At 47.7% G+C, this 18,046-nt stretch overlaps 1 protein-coding gene across 6 annotated transcripts in view; it reads right to left on the reverse strand.

Annotated features, from left to right (window-relative positions):
* The window catches only part of LOC133457973 (NACHT, LRR and PYD domains-containing protein 3-like), a 132,557-nt gene that overhangs the window by 42,441 nt on the left and 72,070 nt on the right, over positions 1-18,046 (reverse strand). For 4 of the 6 annotated variants that reach the window (XM_061737388.1, XM_061737387.1, XM_061737386.1 and 1 more), the window contains exon 1: positions 2,644-2,807. The exons of 1 other annotated variant lie outside the window; for it this stretch is intronic. The gene's annotated coding sequence lies outside the window, so the exon portion shown is untranslated. Of the gene's footprint in view, positions 1-2,643; positions 2,808-18,046 lie in introns of those variants that run through there. One more of the 6 variants, XM_061737385.1, reaches the window with a different exon arrangement.

Below are 18,046 nucleotides of genomic sequence, written 5' to 3' on the forward strand. Positions count from 1 at the left end.
GAAAAAACTGCTCTATATCCAGGCCTTTCATGCCTTTTGTCTGCTGCAGGAAGGCCTTAAACATGGTTTCAGAGTATAGTTTCTTGTCCTGACTGGCAGTCATCTGACTGCACGACATGTCACTGCAGTCAGATATGCAGCCTTCACTGTCGCTGCTGTCTGCAGCACTTGGTTTTGCCCACAGCCGACCAGCCTTACAGCCCACAACATCCTTCTGCATATTTTTTCGTTTGCTGCGCCGTTTTGAAGGATGAGGATCACAGACCTCCATGACCTCAGCAGCTGCACCAGCCTCACACAACTCACCAGGCCCTTTACCGGTTTCACCCAGCTCCCCTGTTATTTTTTCTGTGTCACCCAACTCACCAGTCACTTTACCGGTTTCACCCAGCTCACCTGTTATTTTTTCTGTTTCACCCAACTCACCAGTGACTTGACCGGTTTCACCCAGCTCACCTGTTATTTTTTCTGTTTCACCCAACTCACCAGTGACTTGACCGGTTTCACCCAGCTCACCTGTTATTTTTTCTGTTTCACCCATTACTTTACCAGTTTCACCCAGCTCACCTACCTCACCCAGCACACTTGTCACCTCACCCAACTCACTTGTCACCTCACCTACTTCATACAGCTCAGGTCCAAGCCCACCTGTCACCTCAGCTGCCATTTTCACACCTTCACCTGCACCACTCTCCCCCTCACCACTCACCTCAGCACAACCACCGTCCCGGCTCTGTTCCTTCTCCACCTGTTCTTTCTCCACCTGACTCTCAACCACCGGAGCGGATGAAGCCGCGGGGGGGTCCGACCCAGACCGAGCGTCTGAGTCAGCTCCCCCCACAGCCCCATCCCCCCCCGCGGCATCAGGACTCCGCCGCGCAGCAGGAGCTGGCCGCTCGGCGGCCGCGGCAGCGGTGGCCGTCACCGTCCCCCCAGCCGAGCCCGCGCGGTTAGGACAGGCCTTAATGAGGTGTCCCGCCTCACCACAGCCGAAACACTTCACAAGAGAGGAAGTCGCAAACAAAACATAATCAAAGTCGTCCACTCGAACAAAGAAACGATAATTAAATTCCTCCGTCTTGTTATTTAGGATCATAAAGAGCTGTCTACGGTAGGATACAACATGTTTTAGTAAAGGTGACTTGCAACCAGACAAGATCTTTTTAACTGGTGATATCACCTTACCGTGCCGAGACAGCTCTCGAACCAGGAACTCATCGCTAATGAATGGAGGAACGTTTGACAGTGTTATCTTAGATGCTGGCTGCGTAAGTGGCAGCACAGGCTCAAACAGCCCATTCACCGTGATGCCCTTCTCCACCAAACATTTCACCTGCTCCTCCTTCTCCAAAAACAAAACCACAGCTTTGTTCATGCGGGCAGCAGACATGACAGAGCTGTGCCCGATGATCTCTCCCACAGCCAAAGCCACCTCCTCCACGCTGCACGGAGAGCCGGCACCGACTTTGATGCCATGCTTCCGAGACAGCTTGGAGAAGCCACTGGCAGCCATTTTGGCTTCGAGTGGTCCTCCAGCCAGACAAAGCCTGGCTGGCAAAAACACACAAAAACAACTACAAACTTAAATAAAACTAACCAAACACAACACTAAACAACTGACACAAACACCCCTAACAAAACATGAAAGAACAAAGGACAGAAAATAGAAAAATTCACCATCCACTCTCAGCTCTTCCACTCACACTCCTCTCACAGGAAGAAGAAGAAGAAGAAGAAGAAGAAGAAGAAGAAGAAGGAAATAATAAGAAATACTGGTATATAAAATAACAGACTGATATTTACAGATGGATGTTTACATAATTGCACGTTGCAGTGAATGATATTGCACATTATTTTCTAGTATGTACATTTATTGTCAGGTTGTATGTAGTCTACTGTGAGCAGTGCTGGTTGTGTAGTCTCACAGTTGCAGGGAGGACGGACCTTATGGATTTTAAGGCTCTAAATGGGCCTGTCATTTCTTGCATCTGTGTTTAGGTCAAATTTGTGATTTATTTGTTGTCACTGAATGTTCTTTCTTTCTTTTTTTGAAATTATTATTATCATGTACAGCACTTTGGTCAGTAATATCTCTGTTTTAAATGTTCTTTATGAATACACTTTACTTAATTACTAACTCTCAGCACTTTCCTCATTTTCTGTTTCTGAGATGAAAAACATTAAATTGTGTGAACAACAGAGTGTTACTGCACAAACAGGAAGTTGATTATCTTGACCAAGCAGAAAGAGACTGGGCCTCTACGTGAGTCTGGTTCCTGTAAATGTGAAGAAGCTCAGAGGTGAAACTGTCCTGCAGAGACACGTATCCTCCTCCTTCACAGCCTCATCACACAACACTTACACAAGCAGCAAACCACTTCCTCCAGGAAACACGCTTTATTTTGAAAGGCTCCACAGGAAACAGCAGTCTGACTTTAATGCTGGAGACGACAGCTTCATTCCAGGAAATAAAAACTCCAAACTTTGATCGATTAAGAAAACTAATCATCAGCTGCTCATCACAGTGTTTCTGATCAATAATAAAAACCAATAAAAATGTCATTAACAACCATGTAGATTTGTCTTCAGACACAAGAATGATCGAAGTTTACAGGTAAATCAGAAGTGAGAATAAGTTCCTACCTTCACCTGTTTGAGTCAAAAGACAAAGTTCAGGAGTGAATCAACTTTTCAGTATTGATCCGGTTATCAGCAGTTGTTCTCCGTCCTCGGATCACCTCACCGGGCCCGTTTAACGCCTGATCTTCCAGATGTGTAACGGCAGATTACTTTCACTTTGACCGAGCGTTTCCTGGTTCAGTGCGACGCGGCCGGTACGTGTCATACCGGCCGCCGCCACTTGGGGGCGCAGTGTGAACTCGGTTTAACACGACCGGACAAAATACAACAAGGACAGAACTGCTGGAAACTACTGAGTAAAGGAAAACTAGAACACCAACTACAATGTTCAAGCAAAAATAACACAAATATAAACGTGTTTTAGTGGAATTGTGTGTCTGGATTGAACCGGTTTGAGCTGGACTCTGTATCGACCTCATGAAGCAGAAGTGTTGCAGCTCCGTTTCAATCTCTGGTTTAGTTTATCCCCCAAACTACTGGAGACTCCTACATCAGTCATTAAACACATCCATATGGTTTTATATCATTTTATCTGGAAAAACAAATGTCATTATCTCAACAAAAACCTCCTGAGTAACTCCAACAACCAAGGAGGATTAAATGTTCTTGGTTTTAAAACTTCAAATGTTATTTATTATCTGAACTAAATAAAATAAAATCTAAGTAAAATTCAATGATGACACTTGATTCCAAATGTAGCTTTTCAACAAATTGTAGTATTTTCTCCTAAAATGTGGTTTAGCGGTTAATAAACCATCCAGTTATCAAATGTTCATAAACAGACATAACTGTGCTGGCGTCTGATTTATAAACATCATCATTTCATCTGGAATAACCAGTACTGGAGTTGAGGGGGGACTAGAATATTGTACATGTACTGTAGCAAGGCTCGCTGCTACGGGGTCACCAGACAGGACAGCAGACACAGGTTTTGAGGAGAAATGATCAATCGTTTATTCGTAATCACACAGACGTGACTCAGCCAGGCACAGGTCTGTACGCAGCACCTTCAGCTCTGTCCCTGCAGCAGAGCTCCACTCTGCTTCCTTCCTCCCCTGTCTCCAGGGCCCGCACACTACTGAAATACACAGAGAGGGATTAGACACCTGTGCAACATCAGCTGTTCCAGCCGCGTCACCTGTTCTCCACTCCCCCGCACTCCCTCTCTCCCCTGCAGACCCTGCCCCAATCCTGCACCCTGCCACATGTACTTTAACAGCGACGTCTGTAATAGGTGGAATCATAATTGTGTATTACAGCATGACGTGCTCTCCTCGCGTGAGCGAGATCCGTTTCTTAACGCAACTGGTTGTCTGCGCCAGCGGACATTAACGCATATGGCAGCATAAACACAGGCTCAAACAGCGAGTATTTTCCAGCATTAACAGTCCTGCTCAGCCCCCTGTTTGTATGAAGTGAACTGTGATTCTGTATTTCTGAGCTGGTTTCTCAGGCGGCCGCTTCCACATGTTTGTTTTGTTCATGAGGGCAGCGGGGGCGGGTGGGGCAGAGAAGTGTGCAGTGTCCCCGGCTCTTAGTGACCCCTCTTGCAGCATTTTCTCCAAAGAAAAGTAAATTTAGTTCAGGAGTTTTAAAATTAGCGCCTTGTTAACGCTGCCGCTGCTCTCCGAACGCCGTGTTCATTGTTTGATAGTTTCACACCATGCGCATGTTGGATTACTTGACATGACTACTGGGATTAAAGTTCACCGGGCGAAAAAAGCAAGAGAGAATTGATATAGGAAGATAATTCTAAAATACAGATGGATCATCGGCTTTAAACAGTGGGATGACCCTGGCAAGTTTTAAATCTCGTGGGATAATATCAGATTCAAGTGACAAAGAAAAAATAAATGTTAAAGGAACAATAATTGTAGGTGCAACTTTTTTTGATCAGATAGGCTGTAATTTCATCATGGCCAGCAAAAGAATGAAGGTGGACAAAATTGTTGGTACCCCTCAGTTAAAGAAGGAAAAACCCACAATTCTCACTGAAATCACTTGAAACTTACAAAAGTAACAATAAATAAAAATGTATTGAAAATTAAATAATCAAAATCAGCCATTACTTTTGAATTGTTGATTAACATAATTATTTAAAAAAACAAACTAATAAAGTAGGGCTGGACAAAAATGATGGTACCCAAAACTTAATATTTTGTTGCACAACCTTTTGAGGCAATCAATGCAATTAAACGATTTCTGTATTTGTCAATGAGCGTTCTGCAGCTGTCAACAGGTATTGTGGCCCACTCCTCATGAGCAAACTGCTCCAGTTGTCTCAGGTTTGATGGGTGCATGTTTCAGCTCCTTCCACAGATGTCCAATGGGATTCAGATCTGGGCTCATGGAAGGAACTTTAGAATAGTCCAACGCTTTTCTCTCAGCCATTCTTGGGTGTTTTTGGCTGTGTGTTTTGGATCGTTGTCCTGTTGGAAGATCCATGACCTGCGACTGAGACCAAGCTTTCTGACACTAGGCAGCACATTTCTCTCCAGAATGCCTTGATAGTCTTCAGATTTCATTTTACCTTGCACACATTCAAGACACCCTGTGCCAGATGCAGCAAAGCAGCCCCAAAACATTACTGAGCCTCCTCCATGTTTCACCGTAGGGACAGTGTTCTTTTCTTCGTATGCTTGGTTTTTGAGTCTATGAACATAGAGTTGATGTGCCTTACCAAAAAGCTCCAGTTTGGTCTCATCTGTCCAAAGGACCTTCTCCCAGAAGCTTTCTGGCTTGTTAACATGCAGTTCCAGTCTCGCTTTTTTATGGCTATGAACATAGAGTTGATGTGCCATGTCCAAATGTCCAAATGAGCCGCCAAACTCAACAAAAGCTGAAAGTTACATTGTGCTGCTTTAAGCTAAGAGCGACTCTGGGAAACGCGTTTTTCTTTCACAGGCTCCTTAAGAAGGTTTGAAAGAAGCCTTTTGCTGTTAAGAGCTTCTTAACGCATCTGGGAAACCGGGCCCTTATCATCATTCTGTGGCTCAAAAGGATGAAAAAACAATTTGTTATTGGTTGTTAAATTTGGATGGTCACTACCAGAAAAGGGATTGATACATAAATTCATTTTTGTATAACGTCTTGTAGATGGTCCAGTCTTAGTCCTGGACCAGCAGGTCCAGACTAAACCAGCTGATGGTCCAGTCTTAGTCCTGGACCAGCAGGTCCAGACTAAACCAGCTGATGGTCCAGTCTTAGTCCTGGACCAGCAGATCCAGACTAAACCAGCTGATGGTCCAGTCTTAGTCCTGGACCATCAGGTCCAGACTAAACCAGCTGATGGTCCAGTCTTGATCCTGGACCAGCAGATCCAGACTAAACCAGCTGATGGTCCAGTCTTAGTCCTGGACCAGCAGATCCAGACTAAACCAGCTGATTGTCCAGTCTTAGTCCTGGACCAGCAGGTCGTGTGATCTGATCATCAGCAGGTTCCTCTAACGGAGCCAAAGCTCCATCAGGATTTGCAGGTTCCATCGTTGAGCTCCTTTAGTTGTTTGTTCAGATCATGTGGTTGATTGTGAGATTGTTGCAGCTCCACTCTTGTGTAACTTATCTGGTGATGTGGGGACGGTCGTGTCCTTCACGTGGTCGTGAACTTATTGTTGACGTCATGTTTCCTCATATTCTGCACTTCACTGCATCACCAGTGAGTGTCGCCGACGGACAAAACCTCAGAAAAGTGCGTAAACCAGCCTTGGTGTGTGTGTGAAAGACCGCAACTTTCTACGTTCAAATCCATTTTGATTTGATTCAATATCAGACCGTGAGCAGAAAGTGGCGTACACACGTTTTTTGTGCGCCGCACGTTTTGTACATGAGGCCCCTGGTCCTAGAGAGCCGTAGTCCTGCATGTTTTAGATCAGGGGTAGGGAACCCTGGTCCTAGAGAGCCGTAGTCCTGCATGTTTTGGATATCTCTTTGCATCAACACACCTGATTCTAATTAACGATCGTCATCAGCTTCTCATTTAGGTCTGTACAAGTGTGTTAGTGACACAGTCCTTTGTATCAGGGTGTAAAGAAGCAGGGAAACATCTAAAACATGCAGGACTGCAGCTGTCTAGGACCAGGGTTCCCTACCCCTGCTTTGAAGCCACCAAAGTTAGCTGCTTCATGGAGCTTCTGTCACGATTAGTTAAACTGGCAGACCCAAAAGCAGAACACAACAAAGTCAAAGTCCAAGGGTGTTTATTAAAAAAGGCAGGAAAAAAGCAATCCGGAAGGCAGCGGGATTCTAGTGTGCCGATGAGCAGGCTGAGGCTGAGTGGCAGGTAGGCAGGCAGGCAGGCAAGGCAAACGGCTGGCGGAGATTCTCTGAGGATGAGAAGGACAGGAATCAAAAATCACGAGAAGCATAAAATCTGCACTCACTAACTAAAGTTTCCAAAAATGCAAAACTAGGGAATATACTGGACAGGTAGACTAGAAGCGTTACCACACATTAGGGTTGTGAAACGATCTGGCATCGGCGCCGCAGGATTTCCAAACATTTGTAGACTGGGGATGATTAGCTGACGCCATGCAGGTGAGGAGACGAGGGAACTGGAACCAGGTGTGCCAAGCTGAGAGCTGGAGCCAAGCCTATATGCCCACAGAACACACACAAACAAATAGACAAGACACAGACACTGACAGACTGTGACAGGGCCCCCCCCTCAAGGGACGCCTCCAGGCGGCCCACCAGGCTTGCCCGGGTGACTGCGGTGGAACGCAGAGACGAGGGGAGGGTCCAGGATGAAGCGCCGAGGCACCCAGCACCGCTCTTCAGGGCCGTACCCCTCCCAGTCCACCAAGTACTGCAAGCCCCTCCCACGACGCCGCACATCCAGCAGCCGCCGGACCGTATAGGCAGGGTGGTCATCAATGACGCGGGGGGGCGGGGGGGGGACATCAGGCGGAGCCAGGGGACTGGATGACACAGGCTTCAACTGGGAGACATGGAAGGTGGGATGGACCCTCCAGCGAGGAGGCAACCTCAGCTTGACCACTGAAGGATTGATGATGGAAATGATTTCATATGGACCAACATACCGGGGCGAAAGCTTCTTGGAGTCCACCTTCAGGGGGAGGTCTTTGGAGGAAAGCCACACCCGCTGGCCTGGTTGGTACACAGGGGCTCTGGACCGGCGCCGGTCAGCGTATCGCCGATTTCGCTCCACAGAGCCGAGGATTGCCGAACGAGCATCTTTCCACACCTTGCGGCAGCGCCGCATATGAGCCTGGACAGAGGGAACGGAGATGTTGTCCTCCTCCGCTGGGAACAAAGGCGGTTGGTAACCCAGGGACCCCTCGAATGGCGACATTCCCGTGGCCGCACAGGACAGGGAGTTGTGGGCATACTCAACCCAGGCCAAGTGGGTGCTCCAGGAGGAAGGGTTCTTGGAGGCAACACAACGGAGCGAAGCTTCCAGGTCCTGGTTGGCTCGTTCCGTTTGTCCATTAGACTGGGGATGATAACCAGATGTTAAACTGACAGAAGCTCCAAGGGCTTGACAGAAAGCTTTCCAGACCTGTGACACGAACTGCGGTCCTCTGTCCGAAACCAAGTCAGCCGGGATGCCGTGGAGACGGAACACGTGTTGCACCAGGAGGTCAGCTGTTTCCAATGCCGTAGGTAACTTGGGAAGAGCCACGAAATGTGCAGACTTAGAGAACCTGTCCACTATGGTAAGGATAACAGATTTTCCCTGGGACGGAGGGAGCCCGGTTACAAAGTCCAGAGCAATATGGGACCAAGGTCGACTGGGCACAGGCAGTGGACGAAGTAAGCCAGCAGGAGGTTGGTTGGAGGACTTTCATCGGGCACACACCGAACAGGCAGACACAAAGGCACGAGTGTCGGCCTCCATAGCAGGCCACCAAAAATGGCGCTTTAGTAGGGACAGGGTACGGCCAACCCCTGGGTGGCAGGCAAACCGGGATGTGTGTGCCCAGGACAGGACTTGGGAGCGGACAGGGTCAGGCACAAAAAGGCAATCATCAGGGCCATTACCCGGGTCAGGGTGGTCTCGCTGGGCTCCTCGAACCAATGACTCAATGTCCCAAGTCACTGCAGCCACAATACAGGATGGGGGTATAATGGGCTCCGAACTGGGGCGGTCCTCAGAGGTGAATTGACGGGACAAGGCATCCGGCTTGACGTTGCGGGAGCCTGGGCGGTAGGTCAGCGTGAAGCGAAACCGGCCAAAGAACAGAGCCCACCGGGCCTGACGAGAGTTAAGGCGTTTCGCAGACTGGATATAGGTCAGGTTCTTATGGTCTGTCCAAATGATGAAAGGGTGTTCAGCTCCCTCAAGCCAGTGCCTCCATTCTTCTAGCGCAAGTTTAACAGCAAGTAGCTCCCGATTTCCCACGTCGTAATTGCGTTCGGCGGGCTCGAGACGACAGGAAAAGAACGCACATGGGTGGAGCTTCTGGTCTTTGGCAGATCTTTGAGAAAGGACGGCCCCCACCCCTGACTCAGAGGCATCAACCTCGACGATAAACTGGCGTGAGGGGTCAGGGTGGATGAGGACAGGAGCTGTGGTAAACCGTGTTTTTAGGTCTTTGAAGGCTGCCTCAGCCTCGGTGGTCCAGGTGAAAGGGTTGGCCGGGGAGGTGAGCCTGGTGAGGGGTTCGGCTACACGACTATAGTCCCTGATGAAACGTCTATAGAAATTTGCGAACCCAAGGAAACTCTGGAGACGCTTGACCGAGGTTGGTTGAGGCCAGTCAACGACTGCACGCACCTTTTCAGGGTCTGCCTTCACCTGGTCACTCTCCACGATGAATCCCAGGAATCTAGTAGATGGAACATGGAATTCACATTTCTCCGCCTTTATGTAGAGCTTGTTCTCTAGAAGACGCTGGAGCACCTCTCGGACATGACCCACGTGTTCCTTTAGGTTCCGGGAGAAAATCAGGATGTCGTCCAAGTACACAACGACTGTTCGGTTAAGCAGGTCACGGAGAACGTCGTTGACCAAGGCTTGAAACATAGCTGGGGCATTAGTTAAGCCAAAAGGCATGACAAGGTACTCGAAGTGGCCGAGTGGTGTTTTAAATGCCGTCTTCCATTCGTCTCCAGCTCGGACTCTAATTAAGTGGTAAGCATTTCGGAGATCCAATTTGGAGAAAATGGTGGCGCCTTGTAGGGGCTCGAAGGCAGAGGCAAGTAGAGGTAAAGGGTATTTGTTTTGGACGGTGATGTTATTGAGACCTCTGTAGTCAATACAGGGACGTAAAGAGCCATCTTTCTTGCTCACAAAGAAGAAGCCTGCGCCCACTGGGGAGGATGAGGGTCGAATGATGCCGGCAGCCAATGAGTCATGGATATACTTCTCCATAGCCTCCCTCTCTGGACGAGACAGGTTGTATAACGGGCTGGATGGCAGGGGAGCTCCAGAAAGAAGGTTGATAGCACAGTCATAGGGGCGGTGCGGAGGGAGAGACAAGGCACGTTGCTTACTGAAGGCTTCACTTAAGTCATGGTATAATGGAGGTACATTGGAAAGGTCTGGTGGCTCGGAGATAATAGGGGAAATGGTACCCTCATTAGGAGAGCGAGCGGACCGCAGACAGGTGGAATGGCAGTGGGGACTCCAGCTCACGACTTTACCCGCGGCCCAGTCAATAAGAGGATTGTGCAAAACCAGCCAGGGCTGACCAAGGACTATGGGAGCGTGTGGGGACGAGATTATGTGGAACTGGATCTGTTCGTGATGATTGCCTGACACCAGGAGGTGCACAGGTTCGGATCGGTGAGTAACTTGAGCGAGGAGGCGACCAGTCAGAGCATTGGCCCTCAGAGGTGAAGGAAGCGGCTCGATGGTTAAGCCCATTTGAGAGGCAACACCCGCATCCAGGAAGTTTTCATCTGCACCAGAATCCACCAGAGCAAACAGGGACAAGGATTGAGATTGCCAACGAAGAGTAGCTGAGAACTGCATTCTGCACAAGGGTTTGGGGGAAGAGACAGCCTGGCTCACCAGAACCCCCACTGTAACTGGGGAGCCTAATCTTTTGGCCGCACGGGACAGGTAGCAAGGAAATGGCCAGGATTGCCACAGTAAAGGCACACCCCTGCGCGCCTCCGGCGAGTGTGCTCTTCTGGTGTAAGGCGGGCTCGGCCCACCTGCATGGGCTCCGCATCAGGAGGACTAGGGGTCAAGGCTTGGGACACGGGAGGTCTGACCTCAGCTGGTGGGTCTCTGCTACTGGGAAAAAACCTAGGAAGAATAGGCTCGGCTTGCCACTGGGACATTTGGTCAGAGATGTTGATGGCCGTTGTAATGGCATCATCTAGAGAGAGCTGCCCATGTCTAAGCGCAATTTCCCTCCCAATGGCACGGCTGAGCCCATTTTGAAAAGCTGTGAGTAGGGCTTGGTCGTTCCACCCCGACTCCACAGCAAGGGACCGGAATTCAGATGCAAACTCTCTTACTGAGCGCCTGCCCTGGCGAAGTCTCAGAAGCTGTTGAGCTGCCTGCTGTCCTCGTATGGGGTGGTCATAGACTCGCTTGAGTTCAGTGACAAGGGCAGAAAAGGATTGGACTGCAGGAGAACGCTGCTCACGGAGGGCATTGAAATAACTGAGAGGAGGACCCTCCAGCAGATTAGCAGTATAGGCTATCTTAGCTTCCTCACGACCATAGCGAGACGGTTGAGCTTCAAAGCTCAGCTGAACTTGGGTTAAAAAGTCCCGACAAGTGTTAGGATTGCCAGAGTACTTAGCTGGTGGGGGGATGTGTGGCTCTGCATGAGGAACAGCAGCAGCAGCTGGAGCAGCAGGTCCAGGTGGAGGTGCCTCAGGAGGTGGAGCTTGAGCCTGCGAAGCAATGGTGAGAGCAGTAAGCTGGTTGGAGATCACAGTCATCTGATCAACAAGTCTTTGAAGCAGTGAATCATGGTTGCCTAAAAGCTGTCCCTGATTAGCAACGGCCTCCTTCACCCTACCAAGTTCCGCTGGGTCCATATTAGGCCAGATCGTTCTGTCACGATTAGTTAAACTGGCGGACCCAAAAGCAGAACACAACAAAGTCAAAGTCCAAGGGTGTTTATTAAAAAAGGCAGGAAAAAAGCAATCCGGAGGGCAGCGGGATTCTAGTGTGCCGATGAGCAGGCTGAGGCTGAGTGGCAGGTAGGCAGGCAGGCAGGCAAGGCAAACGGCTGGCGGAGATTCTCTGAGGATGAGAAGGACAGGAATCAAAAATCACGAGAAGCATAAAATCTGCACTCACTAACTAAAGTTTCCAAAAATGCAAAACTAGGGAATATACTGGACAGGTAGACTAGAAGCGTTACCACACACTAGGGTTGTGAAACGATCTGGCATCGGCGCCGCAGGATCTCCAAACATTTGTAGACTGGGGATGATTAGCTGACGCCATGCAGGTGAGGAGACGAGGGAACTGGAACCAGGTGTGCCAAGCTGAGAGCTGGAGCCAAGCCTATATGCCCACAGAACACACACAAACAAATAGACAAGACACAGACACTGACAGACTGTGACAGCTTCCTCTTCGGTGATCAAGCTCAATGAACTCCGCATGCTCCTTCAGGTGAAATCTCTGGAGATGCTTAATCAAATTGGTTGTGTTGTAGAATGACGTTTTACTACCTCCTCTCGAAACACTGACTTTGCAAATATTGCAAGTTGCAGTCGCATGTGCTGGCTGAGGTAATGTGAAAAAATTCCATATCACAGATCCTTTAATTCGTTCCATTTTGAAAAGTGTAGACTTCTGCACGGCGTGCTGACGTTACGTGACCAGCGCGACGACACTCACAGAGCACACATAGAATTAGAATTGAATAGATCTGTTCCTATGGATCGGCCCATTGTTACCGGTACCCAATCTAGAGTTTTTTTCAATATCGGTGCCGATACAGATACCAAATATTGGATCGGTGCATCCCTAATAGTGATGTTTATTTTTCCATATGAAATTAAAATGTATTCTATTAATTTCTTTTATAATCCTTGGTGGGATTGCAAGAGAGTATGCTGGATAGATTAACCTGGATAATGATTCAATTTTGGTTAACAATGTTTTACCAAACAACGTTAAGCCCCTTTGCAGCCAGTTATTTAAGTTTTTTTTTAATTTATCAATCGTATTTTGAATATTCTCTTTTTGGGGGGATCTGGAGGGAGGGGGGTGGCCATGAGTGCGAGGGCCCGATCAACGCTGCTTGCAGCTTTAATTCCCTAGCACATTTGAGCTTTCATCACCTGAGTACAAGGAGGTAATGTAGGTGTTTTTGTTATTGATCGTTGGAACAATTAAATAAAATAAGTGAGCCTTTTAAAAATGAGCTCAGCATTGAGAAAGAGGTGGGTGCTCTGCATCCGTCTGAACTCCAGCCGCCTGGGTTTGCTGAGAGCCCAGTGTTCACTTTCTTTACATGTGGATTAAGTGTTTGCCTACATTTATTCTGATAAACAAAAAACGATTAATGGAAGGGTTTGTTATACTGAATGTTTTGAACATTTCTAGACTTAAAAACTCAACTCTTTGCTCAATTATTCTTAATTTTTTTTTGCTGTGATTCAATTTTGGGTTTTTGTTTGCTGTAATTATGACAAATGAGTCAACTGTGACTTCAGACCAGTGGATGAAGTATTAACACGGCATCTGAGGTCTAAACACAAGCCGTCAGGTGGCGATGCCCTCCCTTTTCAATCAGTTCACCTCACCGCTGCAGCTGTGGTTACAGGACTTCCTTAGGACTTCCTTCCCTAAGAAGCTGGTTTCATATGGTGGTTTAGATGTGTGTTCTCGTCGTCTAGCACCATTTGAAATCAGTGTTCTTGGGGAGAGCAGATCAGCTCCGGCAGTGAGGGAACCTCCTGAGGCTGAGCTCGGGACCAGCATCCCCTTACTTTCCCACCTACAAATAACAGATTTTCTCTGGTGCTTAGAGCGTTCTGCAGCCTTCTAGCACCATTTGAAATCGGTTATGACATTGTGGATCAATGCATCTGAAACATCAGGAAATTGGAGAAGAGTTTGGACGGTCATGAAGGCTGCTTTTTCACTCAAACTACTGATTGCAACGTGGTTTATAATTAGTTTCTTGTGTTTCTATTCTGTACAAAGTGAGTTTCTAATCGCTTTTGAATTCACAGCAGCTGGTGGTTGCTGCAGTTCTCGGTTTTTACCGCTAGAGGCCACTGGAAGTTAAAGAATCTGCTTTTTTTCTTTTTTTTTAAACAAAACTTTATTGAAAATATACAAACTCAAAGAGGATAATGGACAAATATCAATTTAAATGCAATATGAAAAGAAAGGAAAAAAAGGGGGGATTCTTGTAATACAAAAACCAAAAAAAACAAGGTGCTCTGAGAATTAAAGGTGCATATGAATAACAAAATAAATTAAAGCTGCAAGCAGCGATGAACAGGCGCTCGCACGTGCAGTTTTCATAAATAAAGGACTCAAAACCATGTCCGATGACATCACTCGTGGCTCTTTATGTCAAACCATTCAAAAGTTATGGCAGAAAATAGGAACTATCACATATTGACCAATCAGAAAAAGGGGCGGGGTTAATTTGCACCAATTACGGTGAAGGAGTCAAAACTGAGTGCGATGACACCACCCACGATTTTTTTTTTTTTTTTACCTTGTCTGCACACATATTAATGATTGAAACCACGACGGTAGAAACCAAAGGTATATATATGTGCATTATTACTATATTTAATATATATACATATATATACGCATACATACGCGTACACATACATAAATATACACATACAAACCCAGTGATTTATTTATTTATTTATTTTTTTTTTGGGGGGGGGGTGGGGTGGTGGGGGTGACGACATCCACTGCCAATCCAGGAAGCAGGAACACACGGAGACACACGTCAAGCACTGGAAATCTGCAACAAAAAACCACAAACAAAACACGAAACCAGCACGGAGCCGACTAAAACATGAACAGCAATCGACCTAAATCTTGAAATCTGATCGCAGTCGGAGCTAAGCTACCGCTACCTAACCCCAAAAACTACAGAGCAAGCATGCAGGTGAACAAGCCAGTGTGTATGTCTATGTGTGTGTATGCGAGTATGTATATGATCATGCGCGTGTGTGTGTGTGTGTGTGTGTGTTTGTGTTCGTACGTGTGTGTGTGTACATGTCTTTGTGGCTGTGTGTGTGTGTGTGTGTGTGTGTGTGTGTGTGTGTGTGTGTGTGTGTGTGTGTGTGTGTGTGTGTGTGTGTGTGTGTGTGTGTGTGTATGTATATGTTTGTGTGGCTGTGTATGTTTGTGTATATGTATGTGACTGAGTGGCTATGTGTGTGTGTGTGTGTGTGTGTGTGTGTGTGTGTGTGTGTGTGTGTGTGTGTGTGTGTGTGTGTGTGTGTGTGTGTGTGTGTGTGTGTGTGTGTGTAATAAACCAAACAAAGCTCCACCTGAAGTGTATCTATAGTGGGGGAGGGGGGGGGGAGCAACCCCGCCACCCGCGAGACCAAAGGCAGACAAGGAAGAACCTGGAACCCAGGCCACCAGCAACCCCACAGAGGGGAGAAGTAGGAGGGAGGCAACCCACCGCCGGCTGAGGGGGCCCGCGGGAGGGGGCCCCACGGCGCGGAAAGAAGCACCCAGGGCTCCCGAGGCGGCGGACCGCGACCCAGGCAATCCCCGGCCACTCGGTCCGGGCCGGACACGTGGCCAGGAGGCCCTCACCCTCCAGGCCAACGACCCCCACCCGGCAGGGGGCCAGCCTGCCCGGAGAAACAGAGCCGCCCCCGGCCGCCGACGCGGGCAGGTGCACCCGCCCCCACGAAAGTGGCCCTCAAAGTGGCCCCGCCGCAGAGGCAGTGGGGGGGACCGGAGACGGGCCCGGAGAGAGGGAACCCCCCCAACAGGGAGACACCCGCGCATGCCCGACAACGGAGGGCCCCAGACCCAGGCATCCCATTTATTCCTCCATTCACCTATCCGATACCTATACTAATAATAAGATATACTATAATAATAATAATACTAATAATACTACTACTACTACTAATAATAATAATAATAATAATAATAATAATAATAATAATAACCATCTTTGTATAATATAATATTGATAAATTATTAAGTTTTGTTGTCCTGCCAATGGAGGCTCAAATCCTCCATGGCAGGACACTTCCACACCGCATTCTCACCGACACAGACACACGATCACGCACCGTTTCCCCCTCTCCGGGGGGGGGGGCAGCACCGCCAGAAGGCACCCCAGGCTGCCCGGCGAGCCCCACCAGGCCCGGGTATCCCGACCCACCTATCCCAGGCCGGCGCGGGTGATGTGGGACCCCCTCCTAACCCTGGTGTTGAGTGCATGTGATTATTGCCATAAAAACAGGGAGGGGGAGGGCCAAGTATCGATTTGACACCGAAGTTTTGGCAGAAAGTAGGAACTATCAAATATGGACCAGATGAAGGGTGGGCGCGCTTTTTGGTGTCTAGCGTCGCCACGGTGATGCTTTTGACTGAGAAAAGTAATGTGCATCGTCGCAGGATGGAGACGCACATTTTGATGTATAACACACCTGGGTGCACGTTAATTAATTTTCTGAGAAAGTCCTGTATTTACAAACCCAGGCATTAACCTGACTTCAGATTAACAGCCGTAAAAATGTTAATGATTTGATTTGATTGATTGAAACCTTTATTGTCCCCTCTGGGGAAAATCAATTCAAGTCAATTCAATTTTATTTATATAGCGTCTAAAACAACAAAAGTTGTCTCCAGACGCTTTCCAGAGACCCAGAACATGAACCCATCACTCTGCAAGAGGATTTTCCTAATTTTTGCAATATTACGGAAATGGAAAAATGCTATTTTACAAACCTGATTAACATATGGTTTAAACGACAAATCCTAATCGAAAACAACACCAAGGTTTCTCACAGTTGCACTGGAAGCCATCGCAACACCATCTAATCCCTTCCTAAGATGCTCTGGACCAAGAATGATAACCTCTGTTTTATCTGAATTTAGAAGCAAGAAATTTCTGGTCATCCTGTCCTTGATGTCCCCAAGACATGCCTGAAGTTTAACTAACGGTTCTGTTTCATCCGGCTTCATAGACAAATAGAGCTGCGTATCATCAGCATAGCAATGAAAGTGTATGCCGTGATTCTGGATTATACTTCCCAACGGCTGCATGTATAAACTGAACAAGATTGGCCCTAGCACTGAACCCTGCGGAACACCATAACAGACCCTTGACTGTTCTGAAGAAACTTCATGTACAGTACATGAACAAACTGGAACCTGTCAGATAGATATGATTTAAACCAACGTAGAGCTGTCCCTTTATCAGTTGCCAAACAGCTCATGACATTCAAAAGAGGAAGACAAACAGAAAAACAGAGTCGACAATGCAACAATACATATAAACACCCTGCTGGTCCAACAAACACGAAGTGCTGGTAGTTGTTTGCCAAAGTGCATCATGTGCAGATAAAAGTCCAAGTCAGTTACCGATCAGCTCCAGCTCCAGGTCTCCCTGTGCCTGCAGGGCCTGGTTGGAGAGTCGGAGTGCAGCTGGAAAAAAAGACTGTCCAAATCTCTCTGTGCTCTGACGGGGGAGGACAAATCTGTCGCTGAATTTGCTCCTCATCCCCGTCAGCTCCATGTGCAGTGGATGGGAGGGATTGGCCAACATGGCCGCCAGTTTTTTCCCCATCCTCGGTTCAGCCAGCACCTCCAGGCTGTCCAACCCAGTCCCCACCACCGAGCTGGTCTTCTTCACCAGCTTGTTCAGCCTGGTAACGTCCCTGGCACAGATGTTTCCTCCCCAACAGGCCACGGCGAAGAACAGGACACTGGAGACACTGACTGGTAGAACATTCTCAGTAGCTTGTTACAAACTCTAAACCACCTCAGCCTTCTCAGGAAAAAATCCTGCTCTGCCCCTTCCTGATAAAAGCCTCGGTGTTGCCGGTCCAGTCCAGTTTGTTGTTAATGTGTCCCCCCAGGTACCTGTAGGAGTCCACTCTTCCAACTTCCACTCCCTTGATGGTAATGGGGGCTGAGGTCCCTCTCTTCCTTAAAGCTTTTTTTTTTTTACATGGAGGGACTTGCTTAAATAAAAACTGATATTTTATTTGTGTTTGACACAAAACTGAAGTATGGTATTTCATATTAGATAATGATCACAAATATTTTGCACTTGTCTTTATTTATGGACTTCCAAACAAGATGAAATATGTGCCGTAGTTTAAAACGTATTAAGGTGGTGCCAAGAAATCATCCGCCCTCTCCTAAAGATGAAGAAAGGGGACTGGAGTTGGGTCATGTCGACACTGGGTCAACATGTATGATTTCTCTGGCTCTGATATTTCAGTGTGTTACGGTAATCAAAATGTTTCTTATGGAGGTTGTTTGGTTTGGCTTAGATTTATTTCATAT

The sequence above is a fragment of the Cololabis saira genome, chromosome 13 (genome assembly GCF_033807715.1).
Source record: "Cololabis saira isolate AMF1-May2022 chromosome 13, fColSai1.1, whole genome shotgun sequence".
Classification (NCBI taxonomy): Eukaryota; Metazoa; Chordata; class Actinopteri; order Beloniformes; family Belonidae; genus Cololabis; species Cololabis saira.